Genomic DNA, 21,770 nt, shown 5'->3' on the forward strand with positions numbered 1-21,770 from the left:
CATTTTCCAATATTATTCCTTTAAAACCCTTGGCTCACTAATAGGCTATTTGCCTCCACCCCAAAAAACATTGCATATACTAACCTTTGGTCACAGCTCCTTCTACAGGAAGTGGATGATCAAGGTCATACCTCTACCCACGAGAAATATTTCCCTATACTATAATCCTTACTGAATAGTGTGGTAATGTGAGTGATGATAGTTTCCAGCAACTGATAATCATTGTCCAATCCATTTTGAACCATGCCCACATCTGCTTCCATTAGTTGGTCATAGGGAATACCCATTTCATGGTACAGGGAGAGGCATCAGTACATCACAGATAGGTGCCCTGGACTGCCCATTTATGTCATTTAAATATACCATCTATATCTACTCAAGTCTGGTCCTATGTTTACCACTTCCACTATATGATAGATTTTTGCTGTGACCACCCATTTTATGACTCAACGGATCTGACAACACCCAGCTCAGAACAGGCTGTTCAGGTGATGTATTTGCTTGGTATTTTATATTCAAATACTCAGTCTCTACTAGAGTCTGATAGCATGCCAAGAGCTCTCCCCCCCCCGCCCCACAAAGAGAATAATTTTATGAAATGAAGGACGTGACTTTGCCCTAGAAACCAAGAGCTCTGAACTGCATTTCTCCTATTGGGGCTTAGCAATAGGTAAGAATCCTTATTTGCCGTTCTAGCAGAGTTGTTTTAAACCAGGGGCTATTTTGGCACTGGGGACATTTGGCAATATCTGAAGATATTTTTAATTGTCACAACTTGGAAGAGAGTTGCTGCTGGCATCTAGTGGGTAGGGGTCGGGGTGCTTCTAAACATCTTACAAAATACTAGATATGCCCCCCCAACACAACAACAACAAAAAATCAACCCAAAATGTCAATAGTGCAGAGGTTGAGAAACTCTGGTCTAGCTCTCTTGAATCTAATGCATATATCTCAAAATATAGGACAGCTTATACTTCAGCACGGAACAGCTACAAATACCTCTTTTGCTCTGAATGATACTTGAAACTGGAGGTTTTCCAGACTATCAAATATAAGGATGGAACCGTTTCTCCAAGTACGATATATGCTGTCTCCAAACCATCACCATCCCTCTGAAGAATATTTTAAAAGTTCACCACGTGCTGCAGGAGATATGAAGTGCAACAATCAAGTTTACCTTAGAAGGAATATCTCAGCATGTCCTGGGCGATATGGTCCCTAAAACCTTAATGATGTGGTAGATTTCTAATTTTCATGGGTTTATTCCCAACCCTCAAACATGCATGTGTTTCTTTAGGACATATAAGATACTTTTAATTTTCTATTTATCAGGGCCAATGACTGCATTGTCATCAATTTAAAGAACCAACATGAAGTTATGAGGAATTTCAAGGTGATCAAGCTTCCTGCAGAATTAGTTTATGACAGAGAGCAAGTAGTTGCGTTGCTTGGGTCAAGACGGTAAAAGTGTACTCTTGTTCTTGTCACATAATGGTAAACCACTTTTTAGTCTTCCTGCTCATAAAGATTAAGAAGAAAATAGTCACTAAATCAGTAATTATAAACTACGTGCTGGAAGTTGTGTTAACCTATTACATTAAAGAAGAGACTGCATTTTGTGTAACATCTACAATTTGAACTCATACCTGGTTAAGTGTATAGTATTATACCGTCATTTGCCATAATTCTTCTGGTTTTTGCAGGGATTAGAGAGATGTGTTGAATAGGGTATATTAGGGCCCATTTCCTTGCATTTCTTAATTTTTGATAGTGAAAATCTTCCAGGATTGCTGTATTTCTTCTAATTTACTGTCTTGGCAAAGGAGGAGTAGGACATGTTCAGTAATGTCCACTTAACTTTTTCTGTAATGGCTTTACTCAACAAACCAGGTAAACCATATTAGTTTCTGCCAGGTGATAAGTACGTTAATCCCAATTATATATATTATATATATCCTGTAGATAACCAAATATATGTATATCCTGTAGACAGCCACAGGATAGAGTCTATACCCACTGAACATAGTATGAGAGAGAATTGGGCCAAAATTCCATGTATCATCACCTGCAGGGCTGGAAATAAAGTGAGGCAAGTAAGGCATCTAGAAGCAAAACCTGAAAAGGTGATCACTCCAGAGTTGTGCAAGTGCAAACCTGCATTTGCATGACCCTGAGAATGGATGCTTCCTTAAATTTTGCTCTCTAGGCATATCATTTGCCTCATCCTAGTCTTGACCCTAACTACCTGAACTTTATAAGCCCCACTGTAGATGTAGGATATTGTATCTTACAGTTATTGAAAAAATCTCTAGCGCACAGTTACCCTAGCAAATGACTAAAGGATTTGGAGAAGGATTATAGGAATATTTGCTTCACACACTGTGGTGGTATTGCAAAGTCCTTCCTCAAGGAATCCATCCTCCACTTTGACCAATGGGTTCTGGCTGGCTTTGTAAACTCACTTGGATTTTTTTTTTTCCTGATGACAGAAAAAACAGTTATTGTGGCAGTTGATATAAGCCTTCTGCTTGCCAACTCTCTCTCTATAGTTTCCTGATTTTGTATATCAAGAAGTAGCCTAATTGGTCGTCCCTAGATCTCAACCCTAGAAGCACCGTTATTAGCTATTTCCATAGGTCATCGCACATTAAGTTATCCTGTTTACCACTATGACTTTGCTTCCCATTGTGGCAATTGCCACTGACCATCAAGTGCTGTCATCTCTGCTATTCTTGGATCATTCCATTCCCACTGATATTAGAAAGCCCGGTTCTATGGAGAAATTCCCTATAGTCAATCTCACGCCACTGAGCACATTCATTTTTGAGCATTTCAAAGATGCTGGTATTCCTTTTATCATTTCTTTCTCCATTGCCTTAGTGATAGGAGTATCCTTTGGGCCTTCCTGGGGAGTATAATCAGATGGTAGGTTCTCAGGTCAGATATGATAAATCCATTCTAACAGTCCCATATTCATGAGTCTTCTTACCCCTTTTCTGCACTATTCCAAGTAAGTTCTGGCATCTCCACTTCATTTACTGTAGGTCATCATAGAATTCAGGTTTAAGTGAGCCATTCCTACAAACTAGTAGCAACAATTCCAGGTATACTTGTCAAAATACTGAAATCTCAAATTTTGAATAAGGGTATTTTTGCCTAAAATTTCTTATCTATAAAATGGTAGTAATACCCCTGCTTTGTTCCCAGGATTGTTGTAGGTAACAAATGAGATGATTTATCTAATTTTGGGGGGGGAATATATAAAATATAATACAAACTATAGTTATTAGTATCAATGCCGCTTGTTTTTACATAAACAGTGGCCAGTAATAGGGCTTTCTCCTGAACCCTCTGTTGTGGAGACAAGTTTAACATGAACCTGTTTATGAGGCAATCAAAAGATTAAGTAGGAGATCCTGATATAGTTCTTCTCGCTCATTAAATAGCCCCTAAAGGGAGACTTCGATGAGAATGACTAGTGAATGTTTACTTAGTTGCAAAAGTTCAGGTCATTGGAGATTTTCCTCTTACACAAAGTCTTTCAAAGAGGGCCTTTAAAGGTTACATTGAAATATGTCATTCTTACCCATCAATCTTCATGCTTCTGACATTGGAAGGACACTAAAAACAGCTTTGTGAAAGGGAGTTTGCTACTTATTAGAGGTATTGGCAATGATCAGTTGTTGGGAAACCTAATGATTTTCTCACTTGTAGGAAGACTGGAGCTTCCACTGGTTGTCACCCCTCAGGTAAATTGAATGGCCTTTCTTAGGTAATGTAGAGAACTGAATGCACATTAAGGCAATGTCTGAATAGGGAAATGTATTACAATTCAGCCTTACCTGAATTGTGTGTTAAGTGTGTCTTTGTCAAATTAAAATCAATGACAGGTCAAAGCAAAAATTATGTGCTCTTTCTCACTATTGACAAAAAAAAAATTACTCAATTTAGGTTACAGAGACAAGCTTTCTTTATAGGGATGGGTAGAAGATGGAGAAATGGGAGGTTCTAACTCTATTCCAGCAAGTCTTTGGAAAACCAGCTCTTGCCCCTTACTTTGACATTTTACATCATTTCCATGTTTTGTTTAGAGTTTAGATCCTTACACAGAGGGCAGCTTGGTGTAGTAGAAGTGGCTTGAACTGGAGTTCATGAAGTTCTAATTCCTTTACCTTTAATTTATTCCTTGACATGTAGTAAGTCACTTTATTTATCTGTTTCACGTTTGTCAAGTTAAGATTGTTGGGTCAGATCAGCAGTTCTTTTTTATACTAAGCTACACAAAAATAATGATCACAGTCAGGCACAAATCACTCCCTTAGGCTGTGGTCAAGATTCAGGGAAACCCCAGCAATGGTTTTATAAGCAGAGGGCCACACAAATTTTACTGTTTTTTTTCTTCCATTCTAGAAAGTGATCAGAACACCAGTGGGTGAGACAGGTACCATTATTGGGCTGACCTTGAATGTGCTCTAATTAATTTACTCTTCAGTGGGGGAGTTATCGAGGAGCTTATTGCACACGAAGTGATCCTTAAGGAAGTGGCAGGCAGCACCTGAGATATTCTGCTAATACTCTATTTCAACTCTGAGGTAAGAAACAGAGACCAAAACTCAGAGGGTCTTAAAGTGGTTCATCCAAAATTAGGATGGAGTTGGGAGCCTTGGTCCACAACTGGAGTGTTAGACCAGCTCTGAAAGCACAATACTTCCTTCAAGATAATGGTTATGAATGATTTTCTCAGGGGATATTTTTTGTAAGAGGACAACATTAAACCAAAACCAAACTCACTTTGTGAAGTTGATTCCGACTCATAGCGACCCTATGGGACAGAGTAAAACTGTGCCATGGTGCTGGCAGCTGAGCTTGCAACCACTGTGCCACCAGGGCTCCACTATTAATGCATTTGTATTAAAACACACATTCGCCTCACAGAATTTTGAATCAGAATCCTTGAGGGTGAGACCTGAGCATAATGTGTGCCTTTGAAAGATTTACCTGGAAATCTTTACCTGTGCCGGCTTGAACTGCTGTTTGGCAATTTTGACTACTGTGTTACAGTGTCTCTTAAAGGGAGAAAAAAAAGGTTTGAGTTGAAAATGTATAACATTCATAACTCCTTGGATTCACCTGGTTCAGATGTGTTTCCAGAAAGTTCTCAGTTTAATCTAAAATATCTTTGGTGCATGCCTCTATTAGCAATAAGATATAATTCCAGATACAGGGCTACCAAAAACAACAACTAAAACAAAAACCGAGACAATGAAGTTGACAGGGCTTCAACAGTTGGCTTGAACAATGGCGTGGTAGAACAGGTGAAGGTTTTAGTTTTGGATCTTGTTTGACAAAATATACAGATAATGGTGATCCTATAGGTCCTCTACCATTCAGACTTTTTGGGGGTTGAGTCAGAAAGCTCTTAGTTTTTTTTCCAGGCACCATCAAACACAGACATTGGCTTGCTGCTGACGTCAAAGAATTGCCACTTCTGCATGTGACAGAAAGACTACGGAGTTTGCTGGGTGGAGGCTCTCCCAGGGCAGAGGGACTTCTGTACATTCTGATGTTTGGTCTTTTATGAAAGGGGCACTTTGGGCAATGGTGATTGTAAACTGAAACTCAAAAACCTTGGAAAACATAGAGTTCACTGCACTGGGCACAGGATTAGTTTTCTAGAAATGTCCATCTTCTCTGCTTCTGTGCCTGGAATACTGAGTATTAATAGAGAACAAATCGTGCAACCAGGCTAACTGGTGTAACTAGGAATGCATGGATTTCAAGCTTGGTTAGGCACTTGAGACTATCTGGTAATTCATTCCTATTTGTCTTCCTTTCCTATTCCTCACACCACTGTATCGTAAGAATTTTCCCATGCAATTCAACGTGTTTTGAAAACACCATTTTTATAAAGAGCTACTTTCTATTCCACAATGTGGTTGTTTTATCATGTATTTAAACATTTTCCCATTGTTAGGCATGAAGGTTGTTTCCCATATTTAGCTATTATGAATAACGTTGCCATGGATATCTTTGTGCAAAATCTTGAACAAATCTCTTATTATTCCCTTACAATATATTCCTACATGTAGAATTGCTAAGTCATAGAGTATAAACTTTAAATGTGTACATATGTAGGTATATACATTTATACACAGATAACATTGCTTATTATAGAATGTTTATTATAGAAAAAACTTATAAATATAGATAAGCAAATATCACCATAATCCTGAAACTCAGAGGTTAACCCAGTTAACATTTTACTGTATAATCTTGGAGACTTTTTTAATGTATACGCTGTAATGAATGATTTAAAAGGTTTTTATATACCTTGTCAAATTGCTATCCAGAAAGAAACGTGCCAATATACACTCCTGTGTTCTGTTTATGAACACCTTGATTATTGTAATTTTAAAAAGTTAAATATGTAGGGAAATAATATCTCATTGTTACTTTTATTAGAATTTAATAAGGTTGACTTTGTTGTGAAAATGTTATGTATGTGTGTAATTTTATATATACCTTTGTATAAAAGGTATATAATACGGTCTTGTGTCTTCATTGTTCCTCAACTCATGTTCTTCAGCCAGCTTGTTTTAGAAATATGCATGTTGACAATATTGAGCCACTTCATTCCTTTGAAGAAAGATGTGGCAGTCTGCTTACATAAAGATTTACAGCACTGGAAACCCTATAGGGCAGTTCCATTCTGTTTTATAAGGTTGCTATGAGTTAGAATTGACGTGACAGCAGTGGGTTTGGGTGGGTTCATCCGTTTGAACTGCTGTATATGTTATCTTGATTCACAGTGTATGTACATACAGATTTATTTATCCTTTCCCTTATTGTTGGACATTTAGTTTATATAATTATTTTAAAAGGAGTCTCAGTTCTCTGAGGGCGTATGAGAAAGTTTTATTTTTCTCAGTAGTTACAATCATGGTGCTCTGTCAAACTCTCTCCCACCCCTTCTGCTGGGTAGAGAATCCGTTAATGGCACCTCATTTGAGTCACTAAAGTTGCTTTCTGTTATTAAACCAGTCCCACTTCAGTTTTTTAAGGCTCAGTAATGTACCTTTGAACACTGTAATATCATATTGATTCAAAACACTATTCCCCCTTTCCCCTACTCCCAAACAAACTTGTGGTTCAAAGCATTTGGATTGGGGGAAAGCATAGAGTGATCACAACTCCTCATTCCCCATCCCGCCCCACCTTTCCTTTCCCTTCTCTTCCCTCCTGTTAGGGAGGCCAGGAAGGCGGAGGGGAGGTGGGGATAAGATACATCATTTGTTTAAGAGCCCAACCTGGATATCCTCCCTCTTGGGGTGATTGTAAGCAGTTTCCCAGCTTGCTGATTCCACTGTGGAAGACTGGTAGCCAGCTTCTCCCAGGAGAAGAGCTTAAGGCATTCCTCTAAAGGGGCAGACTCATGCTGCAGTAGTTCCCACTAGTCTGTAGGCCCAATTTCCCCTAGAGTCTGTAGCCCCTACGTCTGGGTCTAGTGGGCTTAAGAAGCATCTACTTCCTGTACTTGTCAGGCACTGGCAACTTGAGGGACTGTCAGTGTCTCCATCCAGCTAACTGTCCCATATGCCATCTCTTCCTTATATTTGTTCCTTTGTACCTGAAACATGGTCTAAGCAGAAATCAAACCAGAGATTAAAAAGTCAGTCTTCCTTTTATGTGGACATCTCCAAATTTATAAGTGATTCTTCTGGCCCTTTCTTTCCTGGCTGTGGAAACTAGAAAGATGTGTCCTTAAAACCCTTCTCTTCCTCTCACTTCTCCTAATATGACCATGGGGTTGAGGGTGGGGTTCTTGTGCCAGTTCTACTGAAATGTTGCCTCTGGGCAGGCACCCTGAGGAAGTGGCTGGCCTCTACATTAGGTAGTTCTCTGGACTTAAAGAACAAACATGGGAGAACTTAGTACATTTTGTTCCCAGCTGTGAAATTTAGTTAGTTCCAGAAAAAAATCCCATTTTGTACTTCACAGGATTTTTTTTTTTATAATAATTTCCAAGTTTTCACTGTTCCATACAATGCAGTTCTGAACATTCCTGTACAAGCCTTTCTGTGCCCACATATGGGTGCTTGTGACAGAAGTTACCTGGAAGATGACTTGCTGAGTCACAGGGTCTGCACATTTTCAGTTTTAATAGATACTGTTAGATTGCCTTCCAAACGACTACACCAATTTACAACCCCACCAGCAGTGTAAGAGATTATTATCCCAAACCCTCATATTTGACATCAGAGGTATTTTATTTTATGGATGAAAAATAGCATCTCATTTTTATTTGCTGTTCCATGATTTTTGGTAGAGCTGGACATCTTTTCATTCATTTTCTTGTTTATTTCCTATCATAATGTTTGGCTTTTTGTTTGTATGTATGAGATATTTATTTTTGGAGAATGTCACTGCTTTGTCATAATATGTTTCTCTGCCCTTCCACCTCAATTATTAAAAACAAACAAACAAACAAACCCGTTGCCATTGAGTTGATTCTGACTCATAGTGACCCTACAGGACCGAGTAGAACTGCCCCCGTAGGGTTTTCAAAGAGCAGCTGGTGGATTCGAACTGCTGAGCTTTTGGTTAGCAGCCATAGCAATTAACCACTGCATCACCCTTTAATCTAGTCAGAATGGTCTTTCTAAAATTTAGATATTAATACAGCACATCTCTCCCTAAAATCTGGTGTTTCCAATTGTCTTCAAGATAAATTTCAAACTCTTTAACAGGGTGTGCAAAATTCTTTAAGATGTGTCTTCTACATACTTAGGTCAATAATCACCAGTCCCTGCTTCACACCCTATGTGTTCCATATACACTGAGCCATCTATTGCCAATCAAATATTCCATCCCTTCTCATGCCTCAATACTTGGAAAGAATCTCTAACTTTCTACTTCCTATTCCTCTTTTAGGACTTCAATTATGCATCATCTCCTTTAATAACTCCTCTTTTATCTGGTTCTTGTCCTCTGTACAACTGTAGTGCACTCTACATACCTTTCTAATAATGCTTATCTAAGAATCTGTGATCTCTTTGTGGGCAGGAGTTATAGATTAATGATCCTCTATGTCCTAGTGTTTAGCATAGTGGCTTACGCATAGTAAGACCTAATAAAAATTATTTTGGATGAATGAATGAACCGAAAACAAAAATTGTAGTAGCATGTCCTTAGCTATTTCAAAGGAAACATACATTTATTTGAAGAGAGTGAGGAGAGGATATAATTATACCTTGAAGAGGGAAGTTGGTAACTAGTGAAGGTAAAGGCATAGATCAAGAATGAGGTGTAGAATGGGTAAGATTTAGCGATTCAAGAAATGAATCACTTTATGTGATGGGGTTTAACAACGGGATTTTCTCTTAGGATGTAAGCAAAAAGGTATCAAACACCAGGGCAAGCACAGCAATTTACAGCAGAAGATTCACATAAAGGAGTGGCTGAAATCTGGTTAGACAGTTCTTAGACTCTTCATCCACGTCAAGCAGATATAAATGGATTAATGGTAGAAATCAAGAGAGAATTTCTAAAGAGGATTTTGGGGAAAATGGCTGATGTTCACTGAATTCTCCTACCCTCTCAATGGAAAGGGGTAGGTGGTATCTGTTCTCCACCTCAAGCCTATGAGAAGGCCTTCACTGGAGCCACTCAGAGAGTTGAGGTACACATTGAACTGGTATTTGATTCCTACCTGAAAAATGGACAGAATAAAACATTGCTTGATGTACTGTAGATAAAAGAGACATAGGAGAAGTGGCTACACTGAGTGGCTTGTTCTTCCAATGTTTACCAAGAAAAGACACATGGATATTTCTCATGAACCGTGATGGGCCCGATATAAGAGAAAGCTGGGAGAGGGTTGCCTGGAGGGATGAATAACATCAGCAGAGATAAGCTAAAGGTATTTTCTGGTTTTCAGGGGCTGAAGATGGAGTAAGTGACCAGACCAGCCAGAAGAGATCAAAGAAACTGCAGGTGGAAAACCCGAACATGACCCCAAAGAGGCCATGGGAACTCCATAAAAGAAAGGGTAAGCTTTAAATATCTGCCAGGTCCAGCAAAAAAGCCACCAATCCAGTGAGGATTTTCCTTAACCCCTCTCTTTTCATTATGTCTTATATTTCAGCCAAACATGGTCAGAAATATTAGCTAACAAGATGAGAGCTGAGACTAGAAAAGATGGTGGTGAAAGAAAAAAAAACAAAACTATACCTTCTCTCCTCACTACAGACTTCCCCTAGCAACAGTTTAGAGCTGGGCATGGGGGAAGAAGCCTTAATTTTAGGGAATTTTGAACATGCAATTGAACATTTCAATTCTTAAGTTTAAACAATATTTTATAACTTAAGAATTATCACAAATGTGCATATTACATAGAGGCAAGAGAAGACCAAGCCTCACCAAACAAATGGGTAGGAAAAATGAAAGAAAAAGTAAAATTGCTTCCTGATTTCATTCTATGAGTCAGGCTTGTTCAGTGTGCTGATCACATTTTACTTAGACTTCCAGTGCAGTAGCGCTGCTTTAAGGCTCTATGCCAGGGTAAACCATGTTAATAATTTATATATTAAATCAGTTCTACTATATTTTATAGCTATGCAGATTCCTCTTGAATTTTTCCCTAGATATCAATACTCAGGCTCTTCAACTTTTGACTCTGTCTTCTGGATATCTTTGGTTCAGTTTAATAAGAGAGAATCTGAACATATGATGTGGCTGACTTAGATAAGCTGAGATAGATTTTAATACCCCCCATTCTGTCCTTCTAGATAGAATCAATACTATTGATCATGGTGGCTGGGTTGGCCAGACAGCCACTACCTCAAGAAAAGGATCTTATCAATTCGCTGGTGAAAACTCACAGGAAGAAATGGAAATATTCTCAGAGAAAGATACACTCTGTGCAGGCTAGGTTAGCAAATTCATAGAAGGGGGGCGGTCAATTTACAGTCTACTCTATTTCAGCATTGTCATCTCTGATATTAGGGCTATTCTGCAGTCAACTGATTACAGGGTATTGATGATTCCTGTCTTCGTCATCTAGTGCTGCTATAACAGAAATACCACAAGTGGATGGCTTGAACAAAGAGAAGTTTATTCTCTCACAGTCCAGTAGGCTAGAAGCCCAAATTCAGAGTGCTAGCTCCAGGGGAAGGCTTTCTTTCTCTGTTGGCTCTGGAGGAAAGTCCTTGTTTGTCATCAGTCTTCCCTTGGTCTGGGAGCATCTCAGTGCAGGAACCTCAGGTCTAAAGGACATGCTCTGCTCCAGGCACTGCTTTCTTGGTGGTATGAGGTTCCTGACTCTCTGCTTGCTTCCCTTTCATCTCTTGAGAAATAAAAGGTGGTGCAGGGCACACCACAGGGAAACTACTTTTATATTGGATCAGGGATGTGACTTGGTAAGGGGTGTTACAATTCCACCCTAATACTCTTTAACATAAAATTACAATCACAAAATAGAGGACAACCACAGAATACTGGGAATCATGGCCTAACCAAGTTAATATACACATTTTGGGGTGACATAATTCAATACATGACAATTCCCAAAAATAAAGAGAGGTTTCTCTTTATCTGTAAGCTGGTACATGTATCAGTGAAGGTTTAATTAAAAGCAGGACCTTAAAGGGATAGTATGGAACAGGACTCAGAAGGTTTTGCCACAAACTCCTTGTGGGACTTTTAGCTAGTTGTTTCATTTCTCTGTAGCTCATCTCTTTCCTCATCTGAGACATTTGCCTCCCCAGAGCTGATGACAGTGCCTGGTACACTGTCAGTGCTCAAGGTCTGTTGAAGCATTCAGTCACCCAATTGCTCAATAAATCAATGGAAGGATTTTATTAATTTATTTGTTTATTTATTGCCAGCTTTGATATTCCAGAGTCTATTACTTCCTCCCTGTAATTTTAGAGTTAGATTTTTTTACTGACTTTGGTGATTTCTTTCAGGACTTGCACTAAACGCAGAACTTCTCAAGTAGGTCTATCAGCACAATGCTACTTCATACTCTTGAATTCCTTAACTTCTGTCAATTCTCTGCTTATCAGATCCATTTTATGCCAACTGGTCAAAAGCCAATCTGGGGAAGCTCCCACCATTTGTCTTTTCTGTTTCTACTCTGAAGTAGTCAGACAGAGTCATAAAAGCCTGCAGTCACAGGTCCCCATAGGTTTCTCTCAGCTTGGTCCTCTTGGCTGCTTTAAAATCATATTATCCTCTTGTGATTCTACTCACCTTCCTTAGAGCAGCTCTCTCAAGATTCTGCTCCAGTATCTACACCCACCAGCTACTCACATGCCTTTAAGATGACCTTCCCTTCTTTACTCTCATTCCTTCCCTTACTTGTTTACCTCGTAATTCTACTTAAACTGGTTCTAACATCTTGCTAAAATGGTTTGCTTCTTCTCACTTTTCCTTTTTGCTTGTCTCACTTGCTTTCTCAGCTTTACGTGTCACATGAACGCAGTTATTCCTGAATCTGTGTCCCCAGATGCAGACTTATTCCTAATTTTGAATCCTGTCTTTTCAGATATCTGCTAGATATTTTGCCTGAAGGGGTCTACCATGTCCTCAAAATCAACATATGTAAAACTGAAGTGTTCAATTTTTCTCTGCTTCTCTCATTTGTGCAAATGGAATCATTATGCTTCACATCACTCAGCATTAAAAACTTGGAATCACTCTTGACTCTCCCTCTTCCCAGTCCTTTTATATTTAAAGTGTTGTCAACTTAGGTTGAATTTGGCTTAACTTAGTTTGGTTCAGCTGCAAGGTAGACTGGGACCACCGTGTTGTGGTATACAGAGGATGGAAGGAAGTGGGACTAAATGGAGCCAGAGTTGGAGGACTTGGCCCAGCTGTAGAGAAATGGCTTCCTTGGAAGGGGTTCTACATGCCAATAAGTTGTTATTGGGTGTGGTAAACACAGGCTTATTAAGACCAATCTTGATATCCAGAGTGTCTAGCTGGAAGGCACAAGAAATTCAAGGGCAAAATTGATACCTGAAATCAAACATAAAGTAGTGAGAGTGAAGCCATAGTCCTCCATTGTCAGGGAATTTGCACATTACCCAGGGCCAGGGCTTCTCTGATGTACCTCTACCTTGTTCATATTCCCAAGGCACAGCAGAATACAAATGCTCATATCAAGCTTTCAAAAGTTTTCATTATTCTAGTTCCAACATCTTTTATAGCTAACCATCCACACTCTCTAAATTGTATGTTGGATTATTCCCCAGTACATACTACAGAATATAAACAAATAAAAATAATCAAGTAAGCCAGATGATGATAGGTGCTACGATGAAAAATAAAGCAAGGTTAGGTGATGGAGAATGAGATGAGTTAGAGTGTGCGTGCTACTTTAGATAGTGGTCAGGGAAAGGCCACTCTGATAAGGTAACAGTTAATAGGAGACCTGAAAGAAGCAAGTGAGGAACCTATAAAGACATCTAAGGGAAGGGCATTCCAGGCAGAGGGAACAGCAATGGAAATGCTCTGAGTTGGATGAATGCTTGGTGTGCTCCAGGGACATAAGGAGGCTGAAAAGATGCAATGGAATGAGTGAGGAAAAACAAGACCAAGCCATGTAAAGCCTATGAGATGTAGTGACCATGAGTCCTAGTTTCTTTGAACAGTCTTGGTTTTTGCCTAATTTTCCAGCAACATTATTAATAGTGCCCTTTTTATGCTCCGTTTTTAATTTTTTATCTGGACTTTCTAGCTGTTACCCCCCCCCCCCGGCCAGTTGTAGTTTTCCTTTTTCCAGTTGCCATCAAATTAATTACGACTCTCGAAGAGAGTTCATGCATGTGTGGACGTTTGTGCTACGGGATATGGGAGGGAATTGCTCTCTATCCTACATGGGTTCTTATAGATCTGGGCACTTAGTAAACACTGGTTGAGTGAATGAATTAGATCTACTAGTTTAGGATGAGAAACTGTATATATCACCCTGTGAGCTCAATGCAGCCATGCCAGCCCTCTCTTGTTAAAATATACATATCCTAACAGTGAAGAAATTAAATGACTCACTGTAACCAATATAAAAAGAGTAATTCTCGGCCTTTTTTTCCTATTTAAAAGTCTATTTCTCTGTGATCTAGTATGTTTAAAATTATGATGTTGACTCTTAAAGCTTTGAAACAAAATGGAATTTTTTATTGATGTCTCTTGAAGAGGCATCATAAGAGAAGTTTTGTGACATAATACACAGTAGGATTTCCCCCAAATCCTCTTCATTTATTTCTGTCCCCACTTATCATCTCAAGAACCATTCAGCTCCAGACTTGTTCCTCAACTCCCTTATTGCTCATATCTTTTATTGCTCCCCATACTCTGTCCACTCCTCTATCCCAGTCTCCTGACATTGCCTTTCTTGTGTAAAAACATGAAGCCTCTAGCTTCTCCCAATCAGTTATCTCCAGGCTTTATCTCGATCAGTACAGCATAAGGTCCTAGTAGTTCCAAAAAGCTTCATACCTTTCTTAGAAAGGACTGGGTTGGAAATGGAGATGTAAAATGGGAATATTTTAATATCTTCATCCCTATCATATTTGCAAAGCATATCTAGCATTTTTATAGTTGAATGAAACCTAGACGCATAGCTTGGAAAACCTACTGAGTACTATATTAACTCAGAAGTCATCACTGAATACCATAAAAATGTACTTAAAGGTTCACAACGGGAGCTATGCAAAGTTCAATTTAATCTTAAATATTGATAAATTTAGACAATATTAATAACTTACATTTATGTAATATTCTTTGGTGATAAAGTGAGTTATAAGATTATATGAGGTAATCATATAATCAAAATTTTATTGAGCATTTACTATGTGTTTAGTATCTGTAGATAAAAAAAGATAGCTAAGAAGTGCTAATGGCCCTTGGGGAACCTGTACATATGGCAACTAAAATTTTTTAGTATAGTGTGTCAAGGACAATAATTAAATACAGAAATAATAGAGGGTGATTAACTCTTCTGGAAGTTTGGAGGAGTGTTGTTAAAGGCTTCATACAGGTGATTACACGCCTGTAGATTTTTACAGGATAAAGGGGAGTTTGATAGGAAGACAGAGTGGGGAGGAAATCCAGGCAGAGGACACAGGAAACATAGAGTCAAATATAGAGAATGACCTGTTTTATTTAAGGACCAGAAGGTAAGTGATATTTTGAGAATGTCAGATGGTATAATGGGGGAAGGTTGAACTGAAGGAAATAAGGTAGAAGAAAGAGTCAGACACATGAGTGAAAGGGTAGCTTGCCACTTGAAGGAGTTTAAACTTTATTATCTAGTCCATGGAGAGCTACAGCAACATAAGGGTGTTTCTGTCCTTAGGAGAGTGATAGGATCAGATTTACAGTTTTAGAATTATTCCAGGGTAATCTTAAATGACTTGCATGGGGTGAAGTCAGTGAAATGAGTTAGAAAGTCACAGTAATATTTAAGACAGATACATATGAGACATGTACATGAAAGTCCAATGCCTGATACATAAAAAAAAAAAAAAAAATAGGGTGCTTAATACGTGATGGCTTCTTTTCTCATTTGATGATTCTCTAGGTTAGTGATGGCAGATGTTATTATCACCATTTTACAGCTTGGGGAATTACTTTGCTAAGAGTTTAAGTGACAGGACCAGAACTATTACTTTTGTGCCTGTGCTCTCAAGTCCAGCATTCTTTCCAAAGCCTAAGAGCTTTGAGGGTGAACAGGAGAATAGCAAGTTCTTAAATAAATAGAATACACATTTTCAGTAGTCCTCAAGCACTCAGGTATGAATCAGATCCTTCCTTAATAAAGTCTAATCTCTAGCGTTCATTCATTCATTCTATAAATACTATTGAGAGTATGTTATAATCAGGGATTGGGATGTACTGGAAGAGACAAAGACCTTAATTCTAATTGACCTTAAAAACTGGTGGGTAAGACAATCAACAAGTAAATAAACACATAAATTGTAAAATCATAAGTAATGATAAAATAAAGCTATGTGAAAAATCAAAACAAGGTTAAAGGATAGAAAATGATGGAGAGTCTGTACTAAGCAGGGTGCTCAGGAAAGACTTTTCTGAGGAAGTGACCTTTTCATTGATATCTGAATGAGGTGAAGGAGCAACATGTGGAAAAGATCATTTCAAGAAGGCAGAAGGACCATCAAAGATAAAGGACCTGAGGCAAATTATGTTGTGGGGTTGAAGATCAGCAAGGTGGTGAATGTGGGTGGGGCGGAATGAATAAGAATCATAAGACACCTGAGAAAGAAGGAGAACACAAGGAAGAGTTTCTATTTTAGGTAGGTAGGTAGTTGGTTTATTTATCACTTCCCCACCTCCCAAAGTGACTGAGTGATTAGTGACGCTATTTACTGAAAAGACTTGAGGAGAAGCTTCAGGGTAAAATGAAAACATGATAAGGTTGAGATGCTTATTGGAAACCCAAGTATTTCTTACTCTTTCCAACTGCCCAGAAATATTTGGGGATACTACGTGTTTTATTAAAAAGGAAGCTTTATTAAATGTTCAGTAAAAATCAAAAGTTCTTCAGAAAAGATTTGACATCTCACAGCTGTGGTGAATTCCAGGGCTAATACTAATTCTTCAACTTATTCCTGTAACCAGACTATGCTTGGAAATTCGACATAAAAGGTACTATATCAGAGAAAGTATCCTGAGGAAAGGTTCTTTGAGCACGTGCCATGCAGTAGATCTCTTATAATTTTGCCTGAGATTCCTTAATTTAATTAACAACAGCAACAACAAAAACATTCCTAGTGACTTATATTGTGCCAATTACTGTGCTAGTTGGTGGACAAGTGTAGACAGACAAGATAAAATTTATGCCCCAAATGTTCCAAGCTAGATTCAGATTCAGGGTGGATAGTGTCTTTTGTTGGGTGATCCTGTCAACACAATTTAATTGCTGTGTTTTATGACCCCACATCATTTATTCCTGGGACAAAGCTATATTAAAGCCCTGGATTTGGGTAACACAGAGAAAGAAGCCAGACAACCTGTGACAGAAAACTCTTTTTCCCAAAGAAAAGGATGATCGATGGATTGATTTTTATATCTCTTTCCAAAAAAGGATTTAAAAGGGTTTCTAAGATACACAGAGTATGGGTTAAATATAATCAAGCACAGAAACAATGGAAAAGGAAAAGACGATGATTCAGATCAAGGTTAAGGACCAAATACACCCTGTAAGTCCTGAATATTTGGCCAGAGGTAGGGAAAAAATTCACAGATGCTCTTTAATTGGACAGAAATTGAGTAATTAGGTTAATCTGTCCTTTAAAAAAAAATCTGAGAAAGCTTATAATTTTTTTTCTGGATTCAAAATTAAAATATATCCATATTATTTAGGCTCACCTCAATTTCTCCTTTCAGGATCAATCAACCTCCTGGTATCCTCTGAACATAGCATAGATTTCTCTCTAGAAGATCAGGTCAGCAGGCAGTATTCCTTTTACATCATTCATGTGTGCCCACCTGCCTGTTGGGCATATGTTCTCCTTTAGGGTACAAAAATCTCCCAACATTAAGTTTTAGTTGAATCTCCATAATTGTTGTTTAAATGTTGGCATTCATTTTATAAGCTGATTTTTCTATGCTAATCAGTGCTCAATACGACCCAGACCAAACAAACAATAACAACAAGAAAACCAAACTTTCTATATATACAGCTGGTGACTAAAATAGTATCACAAATCATGACTGGCAGACTAATTGCTTGAAGTCTAACAGAGGACAAAGGCTGACTTCCTCTCTTCACATAGCTTTCATCACTGCAAACAAAATCTACTCTGCTTGTTTTGGAATCAATTTGACTTGAGAAGACACTGGGGCTCTGTCAATAACCAACAAACAAAATACGATTTCTTTGAATGGAATTGGGATAACGTTTTGAAGAGATTGCTTTTCTTCTCCCAAAGGGAATTGGGGGAATGAAGCTGGAAAATTCTCTTCCCAGGGCAAAATGCGGGAACCAGCTTTCAGAACCCCAGGTGCTTTCATACAAATTCTTTGGGCAATGATAAAGAGAAAAGTTCCAAATTCTCAAGAATGTGATTCATTAAGGTATAGGAGAGGTAGCTGTAATGGAGTGAAATGAGCTCGGGATTTGGAATCAGAGAGTTTGGTTCAAGGTTTGGGTCTACCCAAAACTATTATGTGATTTTGGACAACCTCATGTCTTTTCTGAATTTCAGGTTCCTCCGTAGCAAAAGCATGATCATAAATAATTCCTACTCTATCGGGTTATTGTAAGAATTAAGAGAGAAGATACGCTTGAGTGTTTTAGAAATGATTAAGAGTTAAATAACAAGTAAACATCATGCCTTAAAATATTGTGTCTCCGCACACATTTGCTACATAAGTCAGCTTTAGCCAATACATTTTAGACTTTCCTGCACTCCTATTTCAACTTTTGATATAGGAAGAAATGGAGATTTGAATTCCATGGTTTAGAATAAATAGAAATTTCTGCTGTTGTTGGATCAAGATTTAATATGCAATAAATTATGGAATTAGTATGGTCTTAGAGAAACTTGATCAATGTTAAACACAGGCCCAATCCCCAAAATAGTTATTTAAGCTCTTTTCCTTTGTGGTTGACAGGGCCTCGATTTTTAGAGAGTTCTTTCATTTCAGCATCAGGTCCTCTAATAATTTATAGCACTGGTTCTGCAACTGATCTTCCTTTATACCCAAGTGCATTATCGGGTTTTAGCACCAATCCCATAATGAGTCAAGAATATCAGATACATTCCTGATTTGCCTAGCATGGGTTACAGTTTGTCATCTGGATGAGCAGGCTTTGAAGATAAGAGGATGGAGCTTTATTTATAAATGTGAATATCACCAAGATCGCTGCCCTGACTTTAAAACTGATGTAAATCCCGGTTCAGACATTTTATGTCTTAAGGCTGCTAAAATGCGGCAACGCTTCTTAAGTAGGGTGAGGATTTACAGGGTAATTTCTTGACCCTTGATTTCTAATTCAGCACAGTCCGCTTCCTGGAGACTCTTCAACAAAGTTTGTGCCAACTGCACTCATCTGTATATTGCTTTGTCCTCATTCTTTTTAAGGTAATTCTGGCAAGCTCAGACATGACGTATGCTAAGGGCTCAGTGGCTAACCCAAATGTCAGCGGTTCAAATCCACCAGCTCCTCTGGGGTAGGGAAGAGGGGAACTGTGGATCTGCTCCTGTCAGGATTACAGCCTAGAAAACCCTATGGGGCAGTTCTACTCTGTCCTATAGGGTCTCTATAAGTCAGAATTGACTTGATGGAACACAACAACAACAATACCTCAGCAATATAAGCTCAGCAATATAAACTCTGCCTGGTCAGGAAAAGCAAGGTAAAAGCAGGAAGATCAGTTAGGAGGTGATTACAACTATCTGCTAATCTGTGTTAGAACTTCTCAAGTTTTAATGTGCACACAAATCAGAGGAACTTGTCAAAAATCTGTATTCTAATGGGGTGCATTTTCCGAAGCTCCAGGCAATTCTGACACTGTTGGTTCATGCAACGCACATACAGTAGCAAGGATCTATGGTCCGTCCATATATCGTTCCTACCTCCATGCCTCTCTCGTTTGGTTTGAGGGTTTCATGCAATGGTTCTCCACTTGGGCTGCACACTAACTCCAACTGAAGGGTCTTAAAAAATACTGATGTCTGACCCCATGTCCTGGAAATTCTAATTATTCTGGTTGAAGGCCCAGACATCCATATGTGTTTAAAAATATATATATATATAATTAATGCTCCCTAGGTGATTCTAGTGTACAGCCAGGGTTGAGAGTTGTGGCGTTGGTTTATTTGGTTTGATCTCAGCTTCACCCTTTCATGCTGCTTTCAGGTCTCTGTTGGCTGCATGCTTCCCAGATCACAGATCAGTTACCCCATCCAACCAAGCCCAGGATCTGAGGACTGTGCTGAGGTCCTGACTTGTCCTGCAGAGGGCTTATCATAGATGGTCACTCTCTCTTTGGCTGATGTCCCCAGTACTTGGTGCCCCCACAGCATCTCTGTTATTTTACTTTGCAATGATTTCCTTATATGTCTATGCAGGGGCATAACTAGGGTATGGTAGGTATCGCACCAGCCTAGGCGCATGGTGTCACTGAGCAGCGTCTATTAACCTGGTATGGCCAGTGGTGTATCTACAGAAAATGGTGCCCATGGCAAGCACTGAAATAGTATCCCACCCAAACATCTGACACCCCCCTTTTAGATAACTTTACCAAATATCAACTTAAAAATATAAGTCAAGTTCATTAATCTTTTAATTAACACACTACCATGCTTGAGGAAGGACATTCAGCCGTACGGAGTTAACAGAAACTGCTCAGTGGCGCCAGGCACCCAGGGCTGGTGCATACCCTAGATACGCCACTGTGTCTACGTCTCCCTCAGTGGGCTACCCAAGAACAGGAACTGCGTGATAGGCATCTTTATTTCCCCAGACCCTTGTATAGTGCCTGGCATAGACTAGACAATCTGTATCTATGTACAGAATAAATGAAATGAATTTATGCAGTATGTTTGGTGGGCTCTCAGAAGATCTCCTCAAAATTCTTTAGTGAGGCATTCATGTATGAAATATGGACGATACTCATAAAAGCTGCTGCCATTTCCCAAATGTGGGCAAGAAAAAACCGGTTGAAAAGAACTCAGACTGAAGTAAATATAAGTTAACAGTCTGACTTATACATTCACACAGAACTGTCCTACTGAAAAGTCCAGGGTGATATCACTCAGATTGTAATTTCTAACATTCAATTATAGAGCTTACTATTACCAGGTACTTTTCAAAAATTGTGTGTGTGCATGTATACGTGTGTGCATACATATCATATATCTATAGATGATATTTATATTTATATATGACATATTTAATCCCCACAATAACTATGCCTTAGTTATTTAGTGCTGCTATAACAGAAATACAATAAGTGGATGGCTTTAACCCTTTCATGAATAAATTCATTCTTTAAAAAATTTTTTGGTGATGCCATGTATTTTCACTAATGAAATGAATGCCGAATCATTGATTGTTGGTAGTTTTTTATTATTTGAAAAAATGGGGTGCCAATTTCCAGCAGAACATATCAGTCCCATGGCATATCAGACTTGAACCATAAAATATCTTATTCAACTTTCAAAAAATACACAAAAACACGTAGGAAATACTAACTATACATTGCCCTTGCTGCACATTAATTGTTATCAGTTTGATTTAGAGAGGACAGTATCAGTACCATGTTCTATGAAGCACACCACACACAAGACATATCGGTCCCATGACCCAAGAAGCACGTCACAAACTTTTCACCCCAAAGAATTCATTTACTTAAATATTTCCGAATGCCAATAACTGTACCTTCCTAATAACACAAAGGAAATAGTAAACATACTTGCAAGCCAAAAGACACAAAAGCTTCAAACAATCACTCCTCCGGGAAGCATCCCCGCATACGAATGGGTCTCAGCACACAAAAGTGGTGCAGGCCAGCTTCCTTGTTCTTTACACAGTTGCACCAGTATCTGCCATGATACCAGAATGTTCTAAAGTGGCTCAAATGCCTGCCAATAAACCTCCAGGGGCAGAAAATGTAACAAAGGCACATATGCCCCATGACCCATGAAAGGGTTTACAAACAGAAATTTATTCTCTCATATTTTAAGAGGCTAAAAGTCTGAATTCAGGGTGCCAGCTCACGGGGAAGTCTTTCTCTGAC

The sequence above is a fragment of the Loxodonta africana genome, chromosome 18 (genome assembly GCF_030014295.1).
Source record: "Loxodonta africana isolate mLoxAfr1 chromosome 18, mLoxAfr1.hap2, whole genome shotgun sequence".
Taxonomy (NCBI): domain Eukaryota; kingdom Metazoa; phylum Chordata; class Mammalia; order Proboscidea; family Elephantidae; genus Loxodonta; species Loxodonta africana.